We start from the raw sequence: 27,357 nt of genomic DNA on the forward strand, positions 1-27,357 counted from the left end.
CACCAAGAAGCCTAGTGACTGGGAAGCACTTATCAACAGCTCAGAGACTTGCACATACCTTATCAAGATGTGTGGGGCCATGTGGAACTCAGGAAGGTAAAGCTCTGAATTTGCACACTAGATTTAGTTGTCCATTTGAGCTGAAATTAATTTATCTGGTTCTCACTTACTTTGTATCTCAGTATTTCTTCAGGTAGAAGAAAAAGAAAGAAGGGTTTGATACAGAGAGAAAGATAAGATTTGCTCCTGTTAATTATTTTTGTTTCATATGTGAGTTCTGACCATTGGATCACATTTACACAACGGTGACAATATGCTGATTCTTTTTATCATTTTCTATCTTTTGATGAAACCCAGTTTCTCTCAAAGTTTCCACTGATTTAAGGGATCTTTATTTTGTTTCTGCTTCTCAAGCATATTGGTTTCCTTGACATTGTCTTTGTGTTGAAGAGATGCCATTATTTGCAATAGCATATTGTTTCCTCTTTTGTCCTTAATTCTGATCTCAGTTTTCATTGCTGTGTGATAGACATATTTTTTTGCCCATATTTTCATTGAAAACATTCAGAACAATTCTCTTTTCATCAAAGATTTTTCTCCTCCCTGAGTGTATACCTGGAAATTCTTCCCAAGGTCTTGCTAAGTGACTCTTTAAAGTTTGTCGTTGAAAATGAGAAATAGTTAGAAATTGTGTTTACTTTGAATGATTGTAAGATTCAGAGAGAGAAAACATACTTACATCTATCATCTATCTATCTATCTATCTATCTATCTATCTATCTATCTATCTATTCATCCATCTGTCTAGCTATCTACCTATCTGTATGCATGTATGCATGTATCTTTTTCCCAATAATTCCCTCCTTGTCTGCAGTAATTGGAGGAAATGTTGTGGTTCTAGTCCTGTACTTCAGGGAAGTGCATGTTTTCTACTCTTACGTTTGACATGCAAATACATGTCTTTCTGAAGCACCAGGACTGGTGCTCTTGGGAGGCTGTCCTGGGTGTGGCCTAGTGGGATGAACAGAATAGTTACTCTAATACTTTCAGGGCTAGCTTGCTTTCCAACACTAAAATCACCTCCACCAAGAGACGACGAAGTCAGAATTCCGGCACTTGCCAGATGACTTCTACTGCTCTTCAGCATCCAACCTCAGCAAATAGAAACATTGTACTTTATTGTTTTAAGAGAATCAAAAAACATTACACAAATTCTGATGTCTATACTTCGGAGTGATTTTGCCAGGCCTATAATGAAGTCAGGTAGTAGATAGGGCTTGAGTAACTGTAGCCAACCCTTCAGGGAGACAAGATGCTACAGGATACTGGAAGGGTGTAACAGACACCAAGGAAAGAATCTGGGACCTAAAATGTCACTCATACCTTCCTTTAAACTCTTGTTATCTAACTGCAGAAAGTTTCACTGATGAAAGTCTCACTTAGGTGTGCCATCTTAATTCCATCTTGCACTAGCTTAATGAATGAATGAAGCAGTTCTTCTCTTGAAGACTCAGTTGATTCTCATGACAAGGTCAATGAAGAGTGTTACGTGTCCACACCACCTAGTGCTCACTGGTTTAATTAGATGGTGTTAGCCAAAGCACTAACTAATAAGAGAAAGAATAGCTAATTGTTGAACAGCTGTCAAGAAGCTAGAAAGGCACTCTCTTCGGTGACATTGTCATGATAATGTCTCAGTCTCTTAGCCTGGGGTCTCTGTGGAGACAACAGAAGTGGAAGAAGAACCAGTGAGCTCATTTTGGATAAAATGGAGACACCACACTAAATTCTTTGTTTTATCAAACGTCTGAAAATACAGTTGTCAAAGACAGCCAATAAATTCTTTGAAAGCACTGATGAGAGGAATTTGAAATTCTATGGCTCAGCATTTGTAGGTGAGGTGTCTGAGAGAACTGCCTGAGGACATCCTGGAAGTTAAATTGTTAATAGGAGTGTCTCCCCTTATTCTGCTTATGCTCACGTCCATTGTGCGAAGCACTGTGTATCATTTAAAGAACACCTTCTCACAGGTAATCTCTTTCTTTTCCCTGCCACAATGGCCCTCTGCAGCAAATCTTTAAGTTTCAATTTCTAATTGAAAGCTCCAGAAGGGTTGAGGTCTAAAGACCTTTGCACGAGACCACACAGCCATCAGGAGTCAGAGTTAAGCCTCGTTCTTGTAATGAAGTCAGGGTCCCACTCACATAGCCGCAGCCCTCCCCATACTCCTCTCACTGACGGTTAAATTCAAGAAAATAAACAGGTAAACCAACCTTCATAGAGTCATTTCTTCCGTTAGTGATAGCTACCTCTGTGCTCTATGTCTAGAACGCGCCACTTCCAAGATATGCCAGCAGGGGGCACTAATGCCCTGGAAAGTCAGTTTTGCCAGCAACCTATGACTCCGAAAGGATTACCTACCTCTAATCCTTTTTTAATGCCAAATTTTCGCTAAATTCTTACATTTATTAGATTGACAGCTAATATTCGTTATTGGAAATATACATCATCACTAACATTTTTATTAAAATAAAGGTTTTTAACCTTTTAATGTGAAGAAACTGTAGGATTTGGGAGGGAGATAAGCCTAATAAAGCAAATGCATCTCAAAAAAAAAAAACCTTCCTATGGATCTATTTTTCTTCTTAACCATTGAGTGTATTAAATTAATGAAAGACATCAAAAAACATGGTAGTTTGGTTTCGATCCCTTGGTACCCAGGGCACATGCCTGTCTTCTCTTTTCATTGCTCTTTCCTGACAGATAAAAGAAGAAAGAGCCTTGATCCCTCTTTGGGCTTCCACACATTCAATCAGAGTAAGGAACTGCTGCTCTCCAGGGCAAACTGAATCTCCCCTTATCAAACCTTCCCTCAGTCGGCTAGCTTTCTGCACCCTTCCCCCATCTTAGGTCAACAGGGGCAGAGAAGTCACCCTCAGACTGGGAAAGCAGAGCTAAGTCACCTAGAGCAGCTCAGGCTGGGGTCCTTCCCATTTGCATGACACAACAAGATGATGCTCAGGAAGCAACTTGGAAAATTCACCCCATTGGTATTCTAAGTTGCTTCTAAATGAGACATTTTTGTTTGTAAGGAAATAAAGTACCAGCCCCAGGCTCGAGTTGTGTTTTGTCCTACCAAGATAATTCAGTCTGAAAGGGGTGTCCAGCCTCCCGGGCCCCGGTTTCTCAGTTGTCACTGAAGACTTGTCACTGAGAACCCAGATGCCTCGGATGTCCTATGTCTGGGAAGAATATGGAAGAAATCTTAGAGATTCCTGTGTTAGTATTTGCTGAGAACTCCTGACGCGTTCCACAAAGAAGGCTGAGCCTCCCTCGTCTGTCATTATTAACCTTTGCTGGCAGTGTCTTCTCAATCCACTGCCAATTTAAGTGTCGCATCTACAGTAAGACCAGTTCCCTCTGAAATGGTGGTGAGTGGCAAGGACCCAGCACTGGGGAAACTGAGGTAGGAGAACTGCAAGCTTGAAGCCAACCTGGACTTCAAAGCAAGACACATCTGAAAACGCTAACAAGTAAATGCATTAAGAACTTTGAAAATAATCTATCAGTAAGTCTTTTCATCTAAAAATGTAGAACTTAAAATGCTATTTACTTGTTTTCTTTTTGAACTAAAATTCATTACTATAACCCTCTTCCTAAAATCAGTGTGAAAAAGACATTGACAGATGTGGGAAATGGGCTACTGAGTAAGAGAAATTGATGCAAGTTCATCAGGACCTGAGTCTGGATCATAGCACCCACATAAAATACAAAGTGCATGCAAAAAGAAGGTTGATTTCTAGGTCAGCTATTCCAGCAGAACAAAGAACAGCAACAACCAAACCAAAATGAAACACAACCCCATAAACATAGAAAAAAGACTATGCGCTCCAAGTTCGGTGAGAGAATGTGTCTCAAGAGAATAAGGTGGGGAGTGACAGAGCAGGACATCCATGTCCTAATGTCTTCCTGTGGCCTCCACAGACATACACCTACCCACAGGCACTTCCCACCCCCACCCCAGTACACATACACACAAAACACACATCAAAGTTTTAGAAAGGAACCTGAAAGTCTTAGCAAGTGCTTGGAGTGTATACTGGGGGGTCTGAGGGACCCTTTTGGGCTCATGTTCTAACTCACATTAGAATTTAAAATGGACTTAGAAAGAAGCTTCAGGTCTATTTTATTGAAAATAAATTTAAAAATGGCAGCACAAAACAAATTCTCAGCAACTGCTGGGCAGGGAGGTAGAAGAGAGAAGAAAGAAAAGAAAGTCAGGTCTTTCTGAGTTAGGGTTCTAGAATGGCAGTATGCTCAACAGTGGAGGTCAGGCAGCAGCCTGTGTAATAGAAAGGGAATAGCAGAATGTCAGAGAAAGAGAGGACAGGTAATCAGAGAATGAAGCCAGTATCCAAAAAAAGGGATACAGAAAATGGAAAGAAAAGGCATGCTTAGTGCCTGGCCACAGTTCTGAATTTTCAGGGCACCAGGCACTTGTGTCCCAGGATGAAAAATTGCACCAGAGACACATGTTAGTCACAGAAACAGAGAGAGAGGGAAAGCACTCCTTAAAAACGGGGTGACTGTTGAGCTGAGAGAGAAAGTCCATAAAGCCTTGGGCCACAGGTGCAGAACCCTTACTAGACAATTGCATAGCTTCTGAGTCTGCCAAGTTTCTGTTGTGAAGGTTTTCTTCTATGCACTCTGTCAGTACATGAGCATACGGGGGGAGGGCGTCTGGCTTTTCTCAAAAAGTAGCTTGTTTTATATTCATCTTGATGTCTTACTCAGCCTACACTTCCTGTAGGGACAGTATCATATACAAGGACAACAGAGGCCAAATGACTTTACAAAACCATTGGAGAATATTTAAATTTGAGATATTAATTGGTTAGTTTGCTATTTTGAGAGGCAGGGAAAGAACATCTTATTTCAGTGTTAGAGAGAGGGATCCTTAGCAGAACTCAGAGAACTCGCTACCGCAGAGTTCTCCTCTGAGCTTGTTCCATGGCTGTGTGCCCCAACAAGGCTGCCTGACAGAGCACTCCCCCAAGGCTGTTACATGTGATCACAGTCTGAGGAACCAATTGCAGGTGCACTTTGTCTTAAGGTTTCTGTTTCCATGAAGGGACACCATGACAACGTTTATATAAGAAAATGTTTAACTGGGGCTGACTTACAGTTCAGAAATTTAGTCCATTATCATCATGGGGGGAAGCATGAAGGTGGCAGGCAGACAGGGTGCTGGAGAGTTCTACATCTGGATATGCAGAGAGCAGGAAGTGACAGTGACACATGGGCCAGATGTGAGCTGCTGACACCTCAAATCCCATCACCTATGGAAAACACTTCCTCCAAGGCCACACCTTCTAATAATGCCTTTTGATGTGAGGCTGGGGGGTGGGGGCGGGCATTTTCATTGAAACCACCACACAATGCCTGATGTCTGCATATTTCTCTAATATTTTCACACCCCACTTTCTTAAAAATCTTATGAGCTTCCTATTTCATAAGACATGATTTTTTTTTTTTTTGATTTTTCGACACAGGGTTTCTCTGTGGTTTTTGGAGCCTATCCTGGAACTAGCTCTGTAGACCAGGCTGGTCTCGAACTCACAGAGATCCGCCTGCCTCTGCCTCCCAAGTGCTGGAATTAAAGGCGTGTGCCACCACCGCCCGGCAAGACATGATCTTTTTGTTTGCCTGAAGGATTTTCTTTTTTTAAAGTCTCAGCATTCAACATTTGGGCATTTTCTGTCTTAATGAGTTTACATAGATCTAGATAGGAACTGTATTTGTCTTTGTTGACATGGTTAAAATATTCCATTCCATTAGCGCAGGAGAAGCAGCGGCTGCCTTCACTTAGAAGTTCTCTGGTCCGGTGACCTTGTGGCTTTGTTGATGACGACTTTGTGTCCTTGTTTAGTCTCTGGCCTTAGTTATTTGTTCAGGCTTTAACAGCTCCCTTTCTGTGCATTTCTCTCAGTGGACTACTAAGTATGTCTCCAGCTCATAATACTTATGTAGTAAGTGGATTGCTGAGCGTCCCTCTCCGCGTGACAACGTGATTTTGTCCCTGGTGTTTCAGATAACTTGAATAATGAGGAGGAGGCTAAGTGACAATGTGATTCTAAGTGATAATAGGATGAGAAAGTCACCTGATCATGGACCAGTGTGTCCAAGTGTAAAACACTTCCTTCTCAGTGGTCACAGCCCTGCATATGGAAATGCCCCTTGGACATCGATCTTTAGAAATGACATCTGCATATTAGTGACTGAAGCTCCTCACCTCACCTCAGTTCAGCCTATTCTGACAAAGTGTTTGTATTTCAGAAAATATACATTTGTTTGTGTCATGTGACCGCTTCATGTGGGATTGACACCAGTGTTTTTTCGTAACTTACTACCCCCTAATTTTCTAACTTACTTGTTGGTTTTTCCCTCCTATTTTATCTAAGTAGATTCTAATGCTTGTGATATTGCATTCAAATACTTTGCTTGCTTTAATTACCTGACTTTACCAAATGTGCTTCCTCAAGAGAAATAATAAGAATCTAAGACAATAGCCAGCTCAGTGAGACATGTTTGGAATTTGATGTTGTTTGAATTTATAAAAAGGATGACCTTAGTGGATTCTTGAAGTAATGCAGATTTGGGAAATGGTACTACATGTGCCGAGGGTTATTGAAGGAATCTCAGCCAATAAATCGATCCCATTTAACAACAACAACAACAAAAAAAAAACAAGAATCTCTGGATCTGAGAAATGTTTGAAACTCTTGACACATAGTCACTGAGTCTTGCTTCTGTGTGAAGCAACTTAAACTGATGATAACTTCAAGCATTCTTCCATTTCTATGTTTAATAAGTCAGAGTGTCCTCACACTATCTTGTTGGACTATAAAATCTTACCTTCGGTATGTGATGATCACATTCTAAAAACACTGAAGAGTTTTTTGTTTGCTTGCTTTTGCTCTTCTTCTTTAATTGGATTGTGTTTGTTGGCCAATTCAGTGATTGAAATTAGGATGATATTTTCTGAGAGAAATCTCCACTGATGCCTTCATGCTTTAGTGTTCTCGTCTGTAACATGATAGTCGCAGCTCTGCCCCAGAGCCACTGTTCTTTGGGTTGTCTCTTTTGCACATTACCTGAGGATGCCTAAGAGAAACACAACTGCAGATATCGTAATAACAAGCAGAATTTCTTATGCTCATCAAAAAAGGATAAAAACAAAAAAAAAATAGAAAAACTGATTTAACAACCATACAACACATAAAAAACAAGCTCCGAAATACAGTATGTATACATTACTTTGTAACAGGAGTACAGGTGATTTCCTATTTGTCTGCTATACATCACTGTCATAAATTTTCCCTTTATATAATTATGCCTCAAATAGTTCCAAGTGCAATATGCACTATCACATAAATTATCAAGTTAAATGAACAGTAATGAAGTTGACACAACAGAATCTCTCAGGCGAGAGTCACCGTAGATTGAAGCTGCTTCCACTGCTCTCAGCACCCAAGATGCTTTGATAAACCCACTGCCTGCAACTTGGCATAGGACACACCCCGTATGTGACACGCCGCATGCATGCCGTGTGCGGCTCCCCCAGGTGTTATGTAGCAGCCAGCTTTCTCATTAGGCTGCTGAATCCCAGTTCTCGGTGATCTCTATAAAGTGCTAGTTTTAGTTTATGAAAAGCAAATTTTAGCAATTTGGTACCTATTTAATGATCTTCTCCAAGGGCATTTTAGACATCGGTGAGTGGGTTTCTGCGCTGATCCTCCCTGAGGCTGGAGTAGAGACTTACACACTGCAAGCAGTGCTGGCTAATGTGCTAGCTCCGGTGAACCGCACCAGTATAAACTCCTAGTCTCCCACCTAGCCCTATAACAGCTGTCACTGCCAACCACGGAGCACGTTACCTAACTCACCTCAGATTTCCTGTCTCTAAAGTAGGTGCAGTTTTGCGGTTGAATTGTCTATCCACAAGGAATTTAGATAGTATATAAAAGGATTATCTATGCGCCTCTTATAAATTAAAGTTCTGTATGGTCATTAATTTTGTTATCTGTTATTGTTATCTTTTATGGATCTCAACACAGTTCCCTAAGGTGGTACCTGTGTATTCAATTGAAGTCTATGTAGTTATACTTTATTAAGATGCAAAACATACAACACACTTGTTTTGAGTTTTCCCAGAGTTAATGTATGTATTAGGGACTATTCTCATATAAGAATAAATATTGTCCAATGTTTACAGGGAAAACAATTCTTTCCTACATTCTTTTCTAATTCTAGAGGAGTATATCACATCACACTTAAGAAATTGGTTTTGTTTCAGCAGTTAGATAGCATATTTTAGCTGTTCTTCATCTAATGTTAAGAATTAGAAAACTCATTATGATAATATCCCATTCGCAAGTCTTCTGCTATTCACTCATTCAGCAGTCACCTATGTTGCCAACTCGAATATTTGCCAGATTATATGGATGTGTGAGTAAAATAAAGCCAGAGACTAACCTATACTGGTGGTCCCAATATAGAGTTTAGTGACATCATAGCTGTCTTAGTTTGTACAGACATGCTGTAAGATTTCTGTGCATAGAGGAAATAGTTATCAATGGATTGCTCAGGGTGTATTTCCTTCATTCAACTTCTGTTAGACAAACCAATTAATGCATATGATGTGGTCATAATATAATATTGATGAAGAAAGTATAGGTTGGACATGGGACACAAAGTACTATAAAGTAAGGGGAGGCAGCAGAAGAATCATTGTAGAAGTTTGCTTGCAAAGAAGGCATTAGTTCAGAAACTGAGAGAAACCAAGAAACTAGAAAGTAAAAGTCAGGAAGCAGAGAGCACAAGAGGGAGGGCTCTTGGGATGGTGGTGTCTCTCAAGAAGGCCCGATTAAGAATGGAAACCCAAAATCTTTTCTCACTTGTTTTTTTAAGAGTTTGAAAGTAGGTGGGTTATGTTTGTCTTTTGTTTTGTTTTGTTTTGTTTTGCACTTACTATCAGGCATGGTTCTGATATATGAAGTATAAAATTTGGTTTCTTGTCTAGTAGGCATCCAAGTGGAGAAGTTACTTGAACAGGAAAATGAGTTAGGACTTTGAGGGGACAGTTGCAGGTGCAGGAAGCATCATGCCATATAGTTTGATGGAAGCGGGAGTATCATGTGAAATTACTTGAAAAGGAGTTCAACTGGAGGAAAAACTGAGTATTCTTTTGTTTGGAGGTCACAAAAAACAATATAATCTAGCAAAGGAGTCTGAGAATTAATGACTTACTGAGCCTAGAGAAATAGCATTGATGTGACATCCTGAAAGCTTTGGAAATAAAGTGTCCCCAACCAAAATATAACCTATGTGTCAAGGCTTTATTTATAGAGGGAGAAAAGCAGTGATCGTGTAAGCAACCTGGGAAATGGTAGCAAATGGCTGTTGTCTTGAAAAGCCACCTTTGGAAATTCCGTGGGTTTATTGAGGCCTTTGATGTGTTGAGCACCATCCTTGCCCTTGTTTTCTTCTCTTGGGAAATGTCGCAGCATATGAACAGAAAAGTGTCCTGATTCCCTAAGGTTATGAGAAATGAGAGATAAAGGCTGTTTTGTAAGGCTTTTTTTTTTTTTTTTTTTTTTTTAGAACGGTTGTTTGGTTTCACTCCAGGTTCCTGGAGCTACCTAGTCTTAAAATCTTGGAATCTTGGTCACCAAAGCATTGTTAGGTGTGGGCTCCATCACATGGAGTGGTCCTTCTATCAAACCAGACAGCGAAAGGTATTTGGGCGGCCACTGCACTAGCTTGTTGTGTTCAGGACCAGTGTCCATCCAAGGCTTTGTGACTGAGCTGGTGTTTACATTTCTCTTGTGAGAGCATCCACAATACCTTCTTGTGGAAAGCAGGGGTGAAGGCTCTATAAGGCACCAGCTTGACTTCTCCATGTTCAATGAGTTGTGTGGGTGTTGTTTTCAGCAATGGAGCCTGTTGTCAGTTTGTGGGAGCAACCTATCTTTAGTCTTAGCAACAACTTGGGTAGTTTGGAGGGTCTAATGTGACCTCTTTTGCCTTGAGCTTAGTTAGATATAATCCCAATATTGGAATCTCCATTCAGTGTCAAGAGATATCTACTTAGGGCTCTCTCTCCCCTATTATTTAGCAATTTCAGTTTGATTGCCTTTATATATTTATATATTTTTAGAAAATTTCTAGCTTATTAGGCATCCATACTGCTCCTCAAATTGCTCTTAATATTACCCGTCTATCTCCATATTCCCTACTTTACCTCCTCTTCTCTTTCTGATCCCAAATGATCCTCTTGTTGCATTCCCACCCTACCCCCCACATCCATTCATAACTATCTATTCCACTTTCCTTTCCTAACAAGATGTACCAGTCTCGCTAGTCCCTTACTCCACCCATAACCTCTGTGTGTCTTTGGATTTTCACTTGGTTATCACTGACTTAGCAGTTAACATCCATGTCTCCATCAAATCTCTCCCCTCAAAGCTCAGGAAACCCCGCAGAATAGGAGGGAGAAAAAGTGTAAGAACCAGAGGGAATGGAGGACACCGAGCAAACAAGGCCTCTAAATTAGCATGATCAAGGTTCATATGAACTCAGAGACTGAGGCAACATGCACAAGGTCCCAATGGGTCTGTACCATGTCCTCTGCATAGATAATATGGCTTCTAGCTTAGTAGTTGTGTGGGATTCCTGAGCGTGCAAGCGAGTGGTTCTCTGATTCCCGTGTCTGTTCTTGGGCTCTTTCCTTCTGTTTGTTTGCCTCGGTGTGTTAGTTTTTGTGTCATCTTATTATATTTATTACAAGAATGAAAGGAAGGAAGGAAGGAAGGAAGGAAGGAAGGAAGTCTATTTTCCACATCTGTTTACTCTTACTAAGGAACACCTCCATTTAAACAAACAGAAAACTTAATGAAACAAAATACTATGGAAAATGGCTTGGGATTTAACTTTAACTCAGTCTGTAGAGTGTTTGTCTAGCATATGGGAAGCCCCGAGTTTGATCCTCTGGACCACATGCAACTGAACATAACAAATACACCTGTATTCTTAGCACTTGAGAGTTTGGAAACAGGTAGAGCATAAGTTTAAGGTCATCCTTGGCCACAAATTTGAGAACAGCAAGATAAATAAGATCTTATCTCAAGAATTGAAGAGATAGCACACTGAATTAGAGTACTTGATGCTTTTGTAGAGGTTTGGAGTTCAATGTCCCAACACTCATCTTGGGTGGCTCACACTACCGATATCTATGTTTCCAGGATAACCGACACCCATCTGTCCTCCAGCACTGGTACACATATGTACATACACATTAAACAGACTCACAGACATGCATATGATAAAAATAAAAAAAAAAACTTTTTAAAAGACCTCTCCCTGCCAAAAAAAGGAGATGAAGTAAAAGAATTAGAAAGAAAATGAAATTTCTAGTTTCTGCAATCAAGGCAAACTCTGTTACACTGTGTATGCCACATTGTCACCAAAGCAAAAGAAGGAAAAAAGGGAAAACTTTGAAATGGCTTAATGTTACCCATCCATCATTTCCCATAAATTCCCTACATGTTCTCAACATCCAGGGTATTTTTACCCCCTTCAACGAACAAATCCTTGCTTTTTCCTTTTCTGAAACCAGCACAGTAACTTCTCTTCTTTCTCCCTGGAATATTTCATGGATATTTCACTTAAAGCTCCACCATGCTCGCATTCCAGGAAAAGATAAATGACCTCCAAGGCCAGGCACCCTTCTCTGAGTGGCACCATGTCCAGAGAGGTCTCTCAACTCTGAAAACCCATGGCATTATTATGTAAAAAACAAATGTTCAAATTTTAGAGACAAAAGAAACAACATTTTCCAAGTGGAAAAGTCATCCAGTCTGCATTTACTTTGGCACAAGTTAATGATGGTGATTCTGTCCAAAAGTAATAGTGCCTCTTGAGATGTCGCTTGTTGAGAAAGAACTCTGGACTTATTTGTTGCCAATGTTTTATTTGTGCCTACGTTTTATTTATTAGCATTCTCTCATTCTCTTCTATCCCATAGATGTTGTCATGTGGCCAGACTTTTTTTAAAAATTATTTTATGTGAATGGGTGTTTTGCATACTTTTGTGTCTATGTACCAAGTTTGTGCCTGGTGCCCAGGGAAGCCAGAAGAGTGCAGCACATCCCCTGGAACAGGAGCATAGATGCCTGTAAAATGTCGTGTAGGTGTTTGGATCAGAACCCAGGTTTCATGCAGGAGCAGCAAGTATGCTTATCTATCTCTCTAGCTCCATTTGGTTCAAAGTTTAACTACCTGGAAATTTTAAGTAAAATCTATTGAATTTAAATTCTGTTCTTTCTGATTCTTAATGCACTCCTTTTTTCTGACTGCCTACCCAGCTTGCAATCTGATGTTGTTGAGGGTTTTCCACCTGAAATTTGTCCTTGCTATTTCCTGGTTGTTTTCCTAAACTTATTAGTGTATAGATTATATATGTATCAGGCTCCAAACATTAATGATATAAACACAACTCCTACTCCTCTGGGAATATATCTCCCAAATATAATAGTCTTAATGTGTGATATTTAGAGAACTGTTTTAAAAATTGGTTTTCTTTTCCTATTGTAACCTATATCACCTTCTCATTAATTAGATGCATTACCATTTCCGTTCCTTCCCATCATCTGGTAATTTTCTACAGAAAAAAAAAAAAGAAAACAAAGAACAAATACCTAAGTTCAATGAGACACAGCCTACGAAAGTGTTTTGTTAGTAATCTGAACTCACTCAGCCCTTTGTGTAGCAGGGTGATGACCAGGAAGGTAAATAGGGATTACAGAGCCTGGAATACAAGCACATAAACAGTTCATCCGAAAAGGTTTCTGGCTTGAATTCACTTTTCATGTATTTGAAAGATATAGTCTAATTATAAAGACTTTGTTCTTACATTGTATCAGTAGTTATTCTGCAAACCTTATGACTTAGTCATGTGAGAATTGCATATTTGGCTTTATTTAGACAAACAGATGATAACTCAGGAAAGAGACACCTCAATGATTATCACACATGGCAACTTTGATAAATTGATAAGTAAGCTTCATAATTTGCCTCATTAGGTAGCAGCAAAAATTAATCTACAGAGATATTTACAAGTCAAGTCAATTGCTCGTAAGATTATTTTATCATCAGAAAAATATGTTATTAAATGAGGTGCTCCCCCTCTCTCTATATATAATGTATATAGAACTATATATATGTATGTATATATATATATATTCTTATAGAGAAATGACTTGCAAACAGAAAAAAAACATAGTCGAGGAAAAGTATTTTCAGTTGTTTTGTGTTCCTCTCTAAGCTATGTGTGGCTGCCTGATCATTTTCATTCTCATTCTTCTCTGTAAATTGAAAGCTTAGTAACCAAAAGAGAGTCTCAGATGGGAGATTAATACGCATTGATCCATTTGCTAAAAGTCAGCCTGCCTTATTAGTACATTGGAATTTAAATAAAATGCAATTGGTGCCTTTGCCAGAAACCTCCATTGTAATAAAAGCCAACATTGTCCTGATGTTCCTAAATCTTTAATACTGTGTATTAGGTTTTTAAAAATAAATAAGAGAACTTACAGAGGACATTTAAACAGGGTACAGCTATTGTTTTTTTTTTAAATAACATTTGGATCAGAAGTATTCTTTACCATAATAAAGTGAATTATTTTTAAATTAGTATAATTTGGACTAGTTACAACCAAGCTACCAATAGACTAGTGCTCTCTAGGCTGCTCTCTGTTCCCACACCGTCATCATATTCAGTCGGCGACACAAGGAGCCACTTTCCTATTGAAGTACTTGGTTCCATCACTTTCTTTTATCCTCTTAATTCTTTTGCCTCTTTTCTCTCAGAGAACTTGGCCTCCTTAAGACATCTAAATCAACTTCCCTAAGTATTTACCTGTCCTACTTCACCTCCAACAACTCTATGATGATAACCCAGCAGTGTGGGCTGTAACAGGAGGCCAGAGTCACCAGAGTTGTTCTGGTGTGAAAGCATACCTATTGCAGAGACCATTCAGGAGTGTACTAGGATAGATGGCTTGAGTGCTAAGTTTTGGGTTCCTGTGCAGAAAGTGTTGAAAATCTATTGATGTGTGAGATATGCAGCTTGCAACAAACCAGCATTCTCAGGCTTAAAAAAATTTACATTTCTCTACCTGTGATCCTTTTAATAATTCAACCCTTGACTTACGAGGGATTTCTAGTTACTCCATGAAAAGTATGTTTATTTTTCCTCTGTCAAAAGTACATCCACTTAAAAAGTAATGTGATACAAAAAATGTCAAGAAAAACACTAGTTGAGTGACTCAATATAAAGAATTTTGAGGATAAGCTTTTGTAAAAACCTTAAATTTTTGTTTGTCAATTTGCCCTTTTCAAGAAAAGAAATGGACACCATAGAAGTACAGTACACAGTGCTGAACTGAAACCCGAATTTCAGCCTGAGGAGCTGCCCTGGAGTGGCAGCTACTCCCACATCTACTTTGCACAGTATTCACAGAGCACTGTTACATTTCTGTATGTATCCTTGAGTGCACGGATACATTGGCAAAGGTATTCAAAAGGCACCTGCTTAATGAAGTCAAGCTGAAAAGTGAAGGGAAGGTGGGCATTGACAGCAAATTGACAACTGATTTCTGAATTACACAAAGTAGGGGAAGCCAAAAAAAAAAAATCTCTGAGAAGGTTCTATTGAATTAAATATATCAGCAGCCAGTTGGGAGTAACTAATGGGAAAGTGGGGGCAAGATCCGTGTTACAAATTCATATATTCAGATATGATCAAGAGATTTACTTATAGGTCATAACACATTTCTATTTTATTGCTTTCTTTACCTACTTTCATTGATTAGGATAAAAAATAATTAGTACTCTGGTGAATTCTGTCTCTGGACTTTTCAATTTGCTCTTATGAAGAGGGTAAGGATTATTGTCTGACTAAATGCTATCGTTTTTCACATTTTATGACTATAGTTATTGAAAAGCAGGAATACTGAGTGCTTGTACATTTATGCAAATTCCCGGGGCTATCTGTACATTGCCAGGGAATCATGGTGTTTCACTCGAACCTTCTATCAGTCCCCATGTGGCTTCGTGACACCAAATAAGAGACTTGTGGCATGCCTCCCTTGTCTATTTGGTCATCTGTGATGCTGATAGACATATTCCTAAAGCTGTCAAGATATGTTTTCTTTTGGTTAATTTGATGACCACATAAATAACTAGATTGTAAACATCTCAAAAGAAGCAACCAGCTTTTGGAGTTATTTTCTGTTGTAGTCATCTAATCATCAAATCTATCAAAGAAATTGTATTAAGGGGGGAAATATCCAATAAAAGGTTGTCACATAAATGGAAGAATAAAACAATATCTGCAAGGTGTCTTTGAACCATGATAAGAAAAAAAAATGCCCTGCCATTGTTAGACTGTGAGGATCAGTTTCAGCAAACACCCTACTTTTCAATATAATACGATGGAGTAGGAACCTAAGTTATAATTCCACATCAACTCTCTCCTTAGAGAATCCATTTCTGCTAGAAGCCAGATTTCAGAGTTGTTTCCAACTCCCTGATGGGAGCATTTCTTAAAGACATTTTCAATAACAGGATGCAAGAAAGACAAACCTCAGTTTGTATATTGTGTAATAAAGATGAATTACAGCATGACTTAATGTGCTGAGTAGCTGTGAAAGAGCCAATACATGTGCACCAGGTTCTGATGTTGATAGAACTGAAGAAGATCTCCCAGGAAATAGGAATCTCTATATCATGATCAAAGAGATCAAAAGCAGAGTCACGTTTGACAGCAACTACAATTACAAATATACATGCATTATACTTAATATATAAGTATAGATACATTAATGTCCATTTTAAATAATTGAAGTGACAACTTGGGTACAGTTTTCTTACTCAAAAGTCTTTCTTTAACCTTACTGTGTTATGTGAGATCTGATTAAAAAGAATTTCTTAGTCAGTATTATGTTGTCATTCTATGACAATGAATTCTGGGTAATTAATAAGGGTAATTAATAAAGAGGAGACCCTTGTCTCACATTTCTTGAGGTTGAGAAGTTCATTACTAGGTTTTTAGGCTCCAAGGAGAGTTTTTTTTTTTTTTTTTTTTTGCTGTGATATCCAAGAAATAAGAGTGTGTGAGTAACTGTAAGCATCAGGTGCTGTGGGACAATGGTCTTGTACCCTGGAAAGATTTGTTACTTGTATTGATTTAATAAAACACTGTTTGGCCAGTAGCCAGGCAGAAAGAACAGCTGAGGCAACCAAGCAGGAAGTATAGGCAGGGAGGGTGACAAGAATAGGAGAATTCTGGGAAGAGGACTCAGTCTGCAGTTGTCACCCAGACACAGAGGAAGCAAGATGAGAATGCCTTGCTGATAAAAGGTACTGAGCCATGTGGCTAACACAGACAAGAATTATGGTTAATGTAAGTTATAAGAGTTAATAAGAAGCCTGGGCTAATAGGCCAACCAGTTGTAACTAATGTAGGCCTCTGTGTGTTTCTTTGGAACTGAAAGGCTGTGGGACCAGACGGGACAGAAACTTCTGTCAACAATCAGGCACATTTATCTTTTTATTATGAATATGCAGCCATCATTGGGCCCAATACAATAGCAGCACTATGTTTTCATGATCTATTCTACTGTTAGCAGGGTTGCAGGGAGGCTAGCAGCACATAACAACATGAGGCCCCATTCAAATCAAATCAATTTGTGTTCACCCCATTATAGATGGCTCATCTCTAAAATGCCTAAAGCAGCAATAGTATTTTATCTTAAAGGAAGCAGAAAAAAAATCTGAAAACAGGTGAAACATATGTACTCTTGTTTTAATTTCCATGAGATCAATTAAGAAAGTTAATGTGATTAACTATGTGATCAGTTTTAGGTCGTTTTTGCTTTTAGGACTCATGGTACATTACTTAGGGACCTAGGGATTTGATATTTGGTAACTGTAGTGAATGTTTTATAAAATGATATGAAGAAATGGTATTCATTTCTTAATTCAAAAGCTTCTAGAAGTTCATGACAGTGCTCATTGTTTCAAAGTGATCACATGTTTAAAAAGATCTTAAAATTTAACAGAACCATTTTCTAATGTTGTTAAGAAAAAAAAATCAGACTCCCTGAAGAAAGGCTTAATAAGACCATGGACTCCAACTGTCAATTATTTCTTCATGCTGTTCTTATCATTTTTGACTTTAGAAAACTAACTGGCTAGAACTCAACTTGGCATTCATTTCTCCTTTCTTGGCAGAAGTTTTTATGTAGGTTTGAGTAAATAGAAAATGCAAATGTTAAACATATATAGACAGTCATATATATATGTATATATATATGTATATATACAGTACTTAATATTGTTCAAGAGACATGTGAACCTGACCACTATTGTATCTGTTCACCTTTCTGCTCAGTGGTTGGCCCCTGAGCACACCAGGAACAATGTCCCTTGAAGAAGGGAAAACATTCAAGTGTTAACAATGAATTTGAAATAGACTTTTCTCTTTCAAACAAGATTGTTTTATTGCCAAGTTACTTTCCCTCAACATTGACTGAAGTCACAAAAGGGCTTTAAAAAACATTTGAAAAATGCCTAGCAGACGGTATTAATTCTGACTAAGGAACTATTTCTTCATCCTTGCACTGTCTTTTTCATATTCCTTATGTAAAATATCTTGTTTCATTAACAATTGGATAATCTATAGATTCATGGATAATAGAGGTATTACATGAAAACTGTAGGGACCATGGAACAAATCCAGAACTATTTGACTGGAGTCATAATTTGAAGTAGATGTAATTGATCAATTAAAAAAAAGCTTTAGGTAATAGCTGAATCACTAAGCCTCGATTTTGCTAACTACAAGTGAAAGATGATAGCTATAATATAATGTTGTGAGGGGTATAGAAATAGGTACGTATTTAAAACACCCAACTCTGCCCAGTCCCTGGTGACTTAGCATTAAATGGAAATATATGAAAAAGCTGGAGTTCACCTGGAAGCCAAGTTCTTGACCCATAGCTACCTCTTCATTCCAGGATTCTCCCTGGTACACTGATTCCCCTAGCTCACTGAAAATGGGTATCCACAGGAAACAACTGTTGTTCCTGTTTCCATAGCAAGTTGGAGTCAGAAAGAGCTGGACTATTCTTATCACCCTCACCTTCTGCTGTCATCCCTAATTTAAAATGCTCCAATAGTTGGTCATACTTGTTTATGCTAATCTTATTAATGCATAGTCTTACTCTGGGTAGTGCTCATCCATCCTCCATGCACTGAGAAGGAGAATATCCCAATTGGCTCTGCTGAAAGAGTCAATTTAGCGCAAATAACCACTTAATAAACTAACCTTTTTGGTTGCTAAAGCTCATGATTGGCTTTTGTTGAGATAACTATAAATTAAAATAGTGTAATTCTTTTTGCAAGTATGTTACTACTAAATAAAAATTTCAATATTTTGTGTCTGTAGATTTGATCATTAAATCTTAAGTTCAGAAAAAATTTAATCTTTCTCTTTAAAATATTATTTTGTTAGCAATGACCAGTTTGGAGTAGTTAGCAGCTTTAATGTTTTGGAAAAATTAATTTTAATAAGGGACTTTAAAAAATGTACTTCTCCTATCAAAACACTACATCATGACTAAATTTTAATTATAAAGTACAGAAGTAATACACATAGAGTCATTTGTGTACACTCATTTGTAGTAATCCACATTTGGTCCACAGTTTGCTTCTTGTAGTTTCAGTTGCCCAATCAGTCCTGGTTCAAGGATATTAAATGTAAATTTCAGGAATACACAATTTGTGAATTTCCATGGTGGGAACTTGCTCCACTCCCTTCGCCCAGCCTAGGCATGCTGTATGTGACCTCTTAGCAAACATCTTATGTGTCAGAATTGTTAAGGAATATATATATATATATATATATATATATATATATACACAAATATATTCAATTATAGATATTTAATAATATTTTTGTCATGGAATTTTTAAAATTAAATTCTATTAAGGTTAACTTTTTTTCTTGACATAATATTTATAAATCTAAGTATCAGGTCTTCATTATTTTGTATGAAAGCCATTGATAAAATGAGGAAACTATGTGGGAGATGCATGATAATATTGATTGGTATTCTAAGTGAGACGGGAGGGTGATGGAGGTGCAGGAGCAGCCCTCCTATATAGTGGGAAATAAAAACAGGAAAACTTTCCTGAAAGGGAACTGGCTGTGACAGAAATCAAAGTAGTGACAATGTGCAACTCAGAAAAGAAGTCACAAAGTGGCCCACTGCCACACCTGGCTGGCCCTCTAACAGTCTGATTCGGGGGTCAGGGGAAGCCACCTACATCAATATTCCCCAGTAGCATATATATGACTTCTGCTAACTGGATGTAGAACACACTAAGGCTTCTGGGATTTGCTGCTTTCAAATGCTGTCTGACAGTACTGTGTGAAGGAAGTCATTTCAGTGAATGAACTATGCTGTAGTCTCCAGAATATTTAATGTATTGGGGTCTGACATACAAAGATGTAATAATGTAGGAGGGAAGCAAACTCTTAACTTTGTGGACAGGATCTAAACTGGCCAATGGAATGCAATTGTTACTTTACTCAAGTGTTGAAGAATAGGCTGCAGTTAAGGAAAAATGGTATAGGAAAGGGATGACCCCACATCTGGGAAGTTAAACTGAAGTCTTCAACTTAGCAGAAAGGGTAAGACCCACTGGTCTAAGATACCTGCTCCCCTCGAAAGTTCTTCTAAAGTTTCTGCCAAGAGCTCAATCAACTTTGAGACTAAGCCTTTCACACATGGGTCTTTACAGATCCATGGATACCGAACAGCCAGATAATAGCCCATTTTAAAGTATTTAAAGGAGTGATCATTGAAATTGGTCTCTTGATATAAATGGAGCTTAAGGAATTTTATTTCTTTTAGAAGTTAGAGAGTAGCTTGAAACATACTGATCAGAAGGCTCTTCCAAATTTAAGGGACATTGATGCAGAAGTTGCCAGGAGCTGAGTGGGTGAAGGAGCAGCTGTGATGGACCTGGGTGATCAAAGGGAACAAGCCATGTGTGTGGGTGGAGAAAGAGTGTCGCCAGGCAAAGTGACAGACAGCTCCAAAAGTGACGTTCTGAACAGGATTGGGAAAGAGAATGAGGGTGTAGAAGTCATGAAGTTGAAGGAAATGTTTACATGACAAGCTGACCCTATTGCATTTCTAGGTCTGCAGTGTATTTGGAGAGTTTCTGTCATCATTTGGGAATCCATAGCCCAGAAGAATTCAGTAGGAAGCAGGTCTCTGAGCAATATATTAAGGAGAAGATGTATTTTTTAAGCCAACCCATTTTTACTCCAGATCAGTAGGTAGGAAAGCAATGACTTTTTCCTTCCCATGCTTTGCCTCACTTAGAGAAATCCGTATTCTGAGGCTAAAGAGGTCATGAAACACTGACCTATCACATTGTCTGTAGTAGAGTTTGGGAGACTAAATTTATTTCTCCCTTCTCGTCACATAATCAGCATCTGACAAAGGCCATCCCTTCTAGGCAGGTACAAGACAAGAAGAAGGATGGGAGATTAGCTGCCAGCTCTCCACCAGTCTCCCTGGCAGTGCATTCCCCAGTGATAGGGAAGGGTGTCAGGCATATATGTGATCAGTTGAGATTACACCCCCAGAAATTGCTAGAGCTGAAGAATTCAGTGAGCTCACTCTATTCCAGACTTCATTTTGCAGGCAAAGCAAGAACCAGAGCAGAGCATGTGTCCAATGTATAGGATGAATTATTTTTAGCGAACAACAGGAGCTGTTTCTTTCATTCTTTTGTTTTGTTTCAAGGCCGGGTTTCTCTGTGTTTTCCTGACCCCTGGCTGCTGGAACTTGCTTAGTAGACCAAGCTGGCCTCAAACTCAGCTGAGATCTGCCTGCCTCTGCTGAGATTAAAGGCATGAGCCACTATTGCCTAGCTGTCTCTTCTATTCTTTTTTTTTTAATATTTATTTATTATGTATACAGTATTCTGTCTGCATGTATGCCTGTTGGCCAGAAGAGGGCACCAGACCTCATTACAGATGGTTGTGAGCCACCATGTGGTTGCTGGGAATGGAACTCAAGACCTTTGGAAGATGATAGATATGGATCTATTTTCATTCTTCTATAAATGAGGGAGGGGGGCTTGATTGGGGGAGGGGGAGGGAAATGGGAGGTGGTGGCGGGGAGGAGGCAGAAATCTTTAATAAATAAATAAATTAATTAAAAAAAAGACCTTTGGAAAAGCAGGCAATGCTCTTAACCGCTGAGCCATCTCTCCAGCCCCACTTTTATCTGTCAGTGTACTGTCTCTGAGTAGGATTGTTGTGTGGGGGCGTGGCCAATGTATGGAAATCCTGACAGTAGCAGATGAAGAAGACCTAATTTGGGGCTCAAAGGTTTTAGCAAATATCTGTTCATATTCAGCAGCCTAATTGACTCTGACCAAAATAATATTGAAGGGAAAATAAACACTTCCCACCCACTAAGTTAGTCATGGATAAGAAATACATCATCAAAGAGACAGCTGTAAGGAACATCCAGGAAATGCAAATTAGTGAAGGATCCTGAAGAGGGGGAAAAGAAGTGATGAGGAAAGCAGCATGAGAAAGCTTGTGAAGCAGCAGTAAGGAAGGCTTGTAGGGCAGTCTTGTCTTTGTAACATTATGGGTAAAAATCCATGACTTTTTACCAGAGGAAAGATAAACATCTGACTTCCGTAGTGAGCCTGTCCTCCGACCTTTTGGTCATTTCCCATCATAGTTGCAGCAGACGTGCTCTGCCCGTGGGATACAGAAGCTGCCTGAGCACATGATGGCATTCATGGTAAATCTCTCCTGACAGAGGAACAGTGTCAGTCCTGGAGGTGAAACTTGATAGGCTATTTCAGATCTGGCATGGTGCATGTTGTTAATAAACATCAGAAAATAAAAGAACAATGGTGCCCAGGACAATGTTTTCTCCTTATTTCCTGATAATTTTTGAAAAAATTATGTGTGTGTGTGTGTGTGTGTGTGTGTGTGTGCATATTTGTGTATGAGGATACATGTACATTTGGAGGCCAGAGGACACTGGAGTTCTCCTCTTTGTCTCTGTGCCTTATGTCTTTGAAACAAGCAGGGTCTTTCACTGAACCAGAAGCACACTGTCTCAGATAGCCTCTAGGGGTCTTTCTGCCTCTGCCCCTCAGTGCTGGGGCCACAGGCATATGTGGCCAAGCCAGCTCTTTTTGTTGGTACTAGGGATTGAACTCAGATCTCTATTTTTGCACCATAAGTGTGGCTTTATCCATTCAACGGTGTTGACAGGCATGCTTCTTGATACTTTTAAAGAAAGGAAGCCTCTTCACTTTTTTTTGTTGTATACTAACATTAATATCACCATGGGCCCGGAGATAATTTATCATCTACAGTATTCTTTTTTTTTTAATTCTGGCAAAATACATAAAGTATCCAATTGCTTCAATTTTAGCTTTTTCTAAATTAGCAATCCAGAGGCATTCAGTATATTTATTGTGTTGTACAAAACACCCCCACAGTCCCTAGCTTCAAAATTATTCATGCCACCCTGAAAAATCTGTATCCATTAGGTAGTCACTCCTGCTCCATGTGCCCATGCCAAGGAAAGTTCTGGATCTGCTTCCCATTTCCAGAGTCTGTTTCATAGGACTGGGATGACATATTCCACGGTCACTTTTGTCTGTATTCTTTCATCATAATATCTTCACAGTCCATCCGTGTTGAGTGAGCCATTCCTTCCCATGGCTGGATACTAGCAGCTGTATGGGCATACCACGGTTTGTTCAATCTATTTGTTCATCTGTTAATAAATTTTTTTTTTAAATTTCAAGATTTCTGTTTTTATTTCTAAATCTATGATATTTTTTTTGGTTTTTCAGTAAGCTTTTATTTTTTTTTCTTTTTTCTTTTTAAATTTATTTATTTATTAAAGATTTCTGTCTCTTCCCCGCCACCACCTCCCATTTCCCTCCCCCTCCCCCAATTAAGCCCTCCCCCCTCAGCCCGAAAAGCAATCAGGATTCCCTGTCCTGTGGGAAGTCCAAGGAACCCCCACCTACATCCAGGTCTAGTAAGTTGAGCATCCAAACTGCCTAGACTCCCACAAAGCCAGTGCGTGCAGTAGGATTAGAAACCCATTGCCATTGTTCTTGAGTTCTCAGTAGTCCTCATTGTCAGCTATGTTCAGAGAGTCCGGTTTTATCCCAGGCTTTTTCAGACCAAGGCCAGCTGGCCTAGGTGAGTTCCCGATAGAACATCCCCATTGTCTAAGTGTGCGGGTGCACCCCCCGTGGTCCTGAGTTCCTTGCTCGTGCTCTCTCTCCTTCTGCTCCTGATTTGGACCTTGAGATTTCAGTCCTGTGCTCCAATGTGGGTCTCTGTCTCTGTCTCCTTTCATCACTTGCTGAAGGTTAATATTCAGGAGGATGCCTATATGTTTTTCTTTGGGTTCTCCTTATTTAGCTTCTCTAGGATCACTAATTATAGGCTCAATGTCCTTGGTTTATGGCTAGAAACCAAATATGAGTGAGTACATCCCATGTTCCTCTTTTTGGGTCTGGTATGGAATATATACATATTAGAGTACTATTCAGCAGTAAGAAACAAGGACTTCTTGAATTTTGCATACAAATTGATGGAAATAGAAAACACTATCCTGAGTGAGGTAAGCCATCTACAGTATTCTTAATAGACTTTGAAAACCAAACTGTCAATACTAATTTGATGTCATACCTTGCCTGATGGCCTAATATCATAATAAATTTGTTTTTATTTGGAAATTAAAATCATAGTAAGTGTTTATCCAATGGGAAAAGTACAGAGTAACAATCCATTAATCTAGCAAGATCCTGCTGTGTTGTGGCATTGCATACTAATGATGACGGCTGCTGATACTCACTGAAATGTAGGGAGATCTACAGGAACTCCTGGGTTTGTTTGGGTTTTGAGATAGAATCACACTGTGTAGTCCACACTGGACTGAGCCTTGCAATGCATGCTAAGTGGTTCTCAGACTCCTGATCCATCTTAGTGAGCCCTCCCAACCACTGCCTTACAAGAATGCACTGCCACCCCTGGCCATTTAAATCTTCATTTGTTTCGCTTTCTCTCTCTCTCCTCTCTCAAATCCCTTTATGTTGTGGTAGGGACAGTGCGTGAGGCTTTGCTTATGGTAGGGAAGTACTCTATCCCTAGCCATGTGCCCAGTTTATCATGTCATTCTCAGAACTTTATCTTGGTCTGTAGATTATTTTAATATGTATATTGTCTTTTCAAAATGAATATTTTGATGTTAGGCATCTTCATTCATCCCTGAGAAAACATGTATTATGTATCAGTAGCATGCTAGCTGGTAAGAATACAAACTAAGATTTATCCATGAAAGCATAGCATCTAGGGAGTCAAGTAAGATATAAATAATTCACCACAATATATAATATTATTGCCGTGAGGCAGCAAGTACAAAGTCTGATGGTGGTCAGCATAAGAGAGGGATTGATTCTGGCTATAGTCTTTAGAACACTATTGTAATAAGTTATGCATATTGGGCTTACAACAAATCTATGTATCAGTCACAGTAGTATGTCAAAAGTAGAAATTCAGAAAAGAGAGAGGTACAAAATAGTCTTTCTTAGAACTGGAATACACAGCAAGCCTTGTGATGGTAACACTATTCCTCTTTAATGGGTAGCTTTTATTATTAATACTAACAATCATTTTGATAGTGATAAATTACTCCCGTCTATTGAGTACACATTATGTACTGGGCTTCTTGCTCAAGGCACATTATTCAGTCCTCACACAATCCCTAGGGACTGGTACTTTATGGATGAGAAAACAGTATCAGTCTTATAATAAATGGCTGGATCCAAATTATAACTATCTTTGTCTTCCAAATTCCTTCCCTTAAACACTGTGGTATTATTAGCAACATAAATCTAAAGATTTGAGCCACTAATGTCAAGCCATTTCCCAAACAACTGCTTATTTGTAGCTGTTGACCCCAAACCATAGGACCATTTTGACATGTGAGATGGTCATGAAATGTTCTGTAATATCATTAGTGAAAAAAAAGGAAATAAAAATGCATTATAGCCCTTTCCTAACAATGCAAAGGCTTAGATTCTTGAGAAAAATTTTGACTACCAGGTAATTTGTAGGATCTCTCAGTTTCACAATATTAAAATTAAAATCATAAAACCAATTTTCAAATTAAAGAGAGTGGTTAAGTTCTTAATGAAAACCATTTTTCAATGTCTTATATTTTTAGATCCATTTAATCAGTCAAACTTTACACTTCATTTTATGTATATGTTTCATGGTGCTGGAAATACTGCTAAATGCTTAAGAGCTCTTGCTTTGCTTGGAGAAGGCTTGGGTTCAGTTCCCAGCAGCCACATTGGGTGACAATGGCCTACAACTCCAACTCATGTTGTCTGATGCCTGCTTTTGGCCTCTGTGGATACTCCTGCATATATCTAGTACACATAACACAACACAGAGAAACACACATACACATGAGTAAATTGTGTATTAAAGTAATATCTTATGATTTGATACTAGCCATTTGAATTTTTCATGTAAGGATTTTATAAATTGTAATTAGGATTGCTATAATGAAACTTGTTTCTATTCACTGGGAATATAATCTTTTTCTCAAAGGGTTAGGCTATAAACAAACATGGTGTAACTAAACACAATATGATGGAGTTAGGTATTTTAAATAAGTTATACATGATTTAGGGACTTATAACAAATGATTTATTTCTAAAAGATTTAAACAAATTATATTCTGTTATTATTGAGGTACTCTGTTCTGGAAATTTCCTTAGATTTCTAGATACCTTTTTTTTTTCTAAATTGCACGTTAATATTAGATTTCTTTGCTATGTATTGCCTTAATCAGAAAAGTATATGAACTAGAGCCAGCTGTGGGACTGCAGAGCATCTCAAAGAAGTCATAAAGGGGACATAAACAAGACATTAGACCTCTTATTTCCTCTCCCTCTCTCTCTTTTATTGCCTAGCTCAGTGGTCTGTTTTATAGCCATGGAGTTCTGCCTAGCAGTCAATACTCTACCTGCAAGCTAGACTGACTCTCCAGGAGGTGGAAAATCTTCGACTGTGGGCTTGCACACAATAGATTTGTCTGTTTCAGTCTTCAAATCCCTCCCTGGTAGCTCTACTGCTCATTTTCCATCTACTCTCTAGACAGTCTGTGCAAGCTTTCTGAGGCAAACAGGTGGTCAAGGAGAGGCACAAAGCATATGGAGTGCTCAGGGATTTGGCCTGGTTACTCCGTGTCTGAAACAAAGGGTCAAACAATGTGAATATCATTGTGACAATCCAGTTGTGTCTGTGTTCTCTTCTGCGTCCCACCTCTGAATTATGCTCTTGTCTTCTTTCTTTTCTATAGTTTTTGGTTTCTGTCTCCTCCCCATTTCTTGCTCTACTTTAAACACATTATAATCAACACAGCTATTCCTTCACTGAAATGTTTATTGCCTGTCTCCTACATGACAGATACTCTGTTAAGTGCTGGGTCTGCACCAATGAGCAATGACAAGCTTATTGATATCTCTGAGAACATTTACATTAAACAAATTATTCCACAACTTATTTTAGAATTATGTGAGGGAAAATCCTGGAAGGATGTGAAATTAAGGTTACCTTACCTAAATAAAATTGCTTTGTTTTTTGAGACAGGGTTCCTTTGTGTAACAACTCTGGCTGTCCTGGAACTTTCTTTTTAGACCAGGCTGGCCTTGAACTCACAGAGATCCACCTACCTCTGCCTCCCGAGTGCTGCAATTAAAGGCGTGTGCTACCACGGCCCAGTACCTAAATAAAATTGAAGTTGGGTTATTGGTCATGTAGTATTTGCATTGGTCAGTAATCACTTGGGGTTTTATTTTCATTAATTTCAAGTTGATAATTACTTGTCAGAATAATCTAATTTATTTTTGAAATTAGGAATAGGCAGCATATACTTACTGGTATATTTTCCTAAATCATATCAATGAATACTAGCAGTTACTTACAGAAAATTCTTTTTAAGTTATTATGCATATACATATGTACATACATACATAGGTGTGTATATGTATGTGCCTGTGCAAGTCACTAGAAAGGAATAAAGTGTTGGCAGAGGCCTCTAGCTCAGTTCCCTACCACCCTAACTCAAAATAATCACACAGAAACTG

The 27,357-nt window shown here is 38.7% G+C and overlaps 1 protein-coding gene across 25 annotated transcripts in view; it reads left to right on the forward strand.

Moving 5' to 3' along the window:
* Positions 1 to 27,357, forward strand: part of Nrxn1 (neurexin 1) — a 1,082,053-nt gene that overhangs the window by 595,320 nt on the left and 459,376 nt on the right. The gene's annotated exons all lie outside the window — the stretch shown is intronic.

The sequence above is a fragment of the Microtus oregoni genome, unplaced genomic scaffold (assembly GCF_018167655.1).
Source record: "Microtus oregoni isolate MIOR12 unplaced genomic scaffold, Mior012 000034F_ref0000314, whole genome shotgun sequence".
NCBI lineage: Eukaryota > Metazoa > Chordata > Mammalia > Rodentia > Cricetidae > Microtus > Microtus oregoni.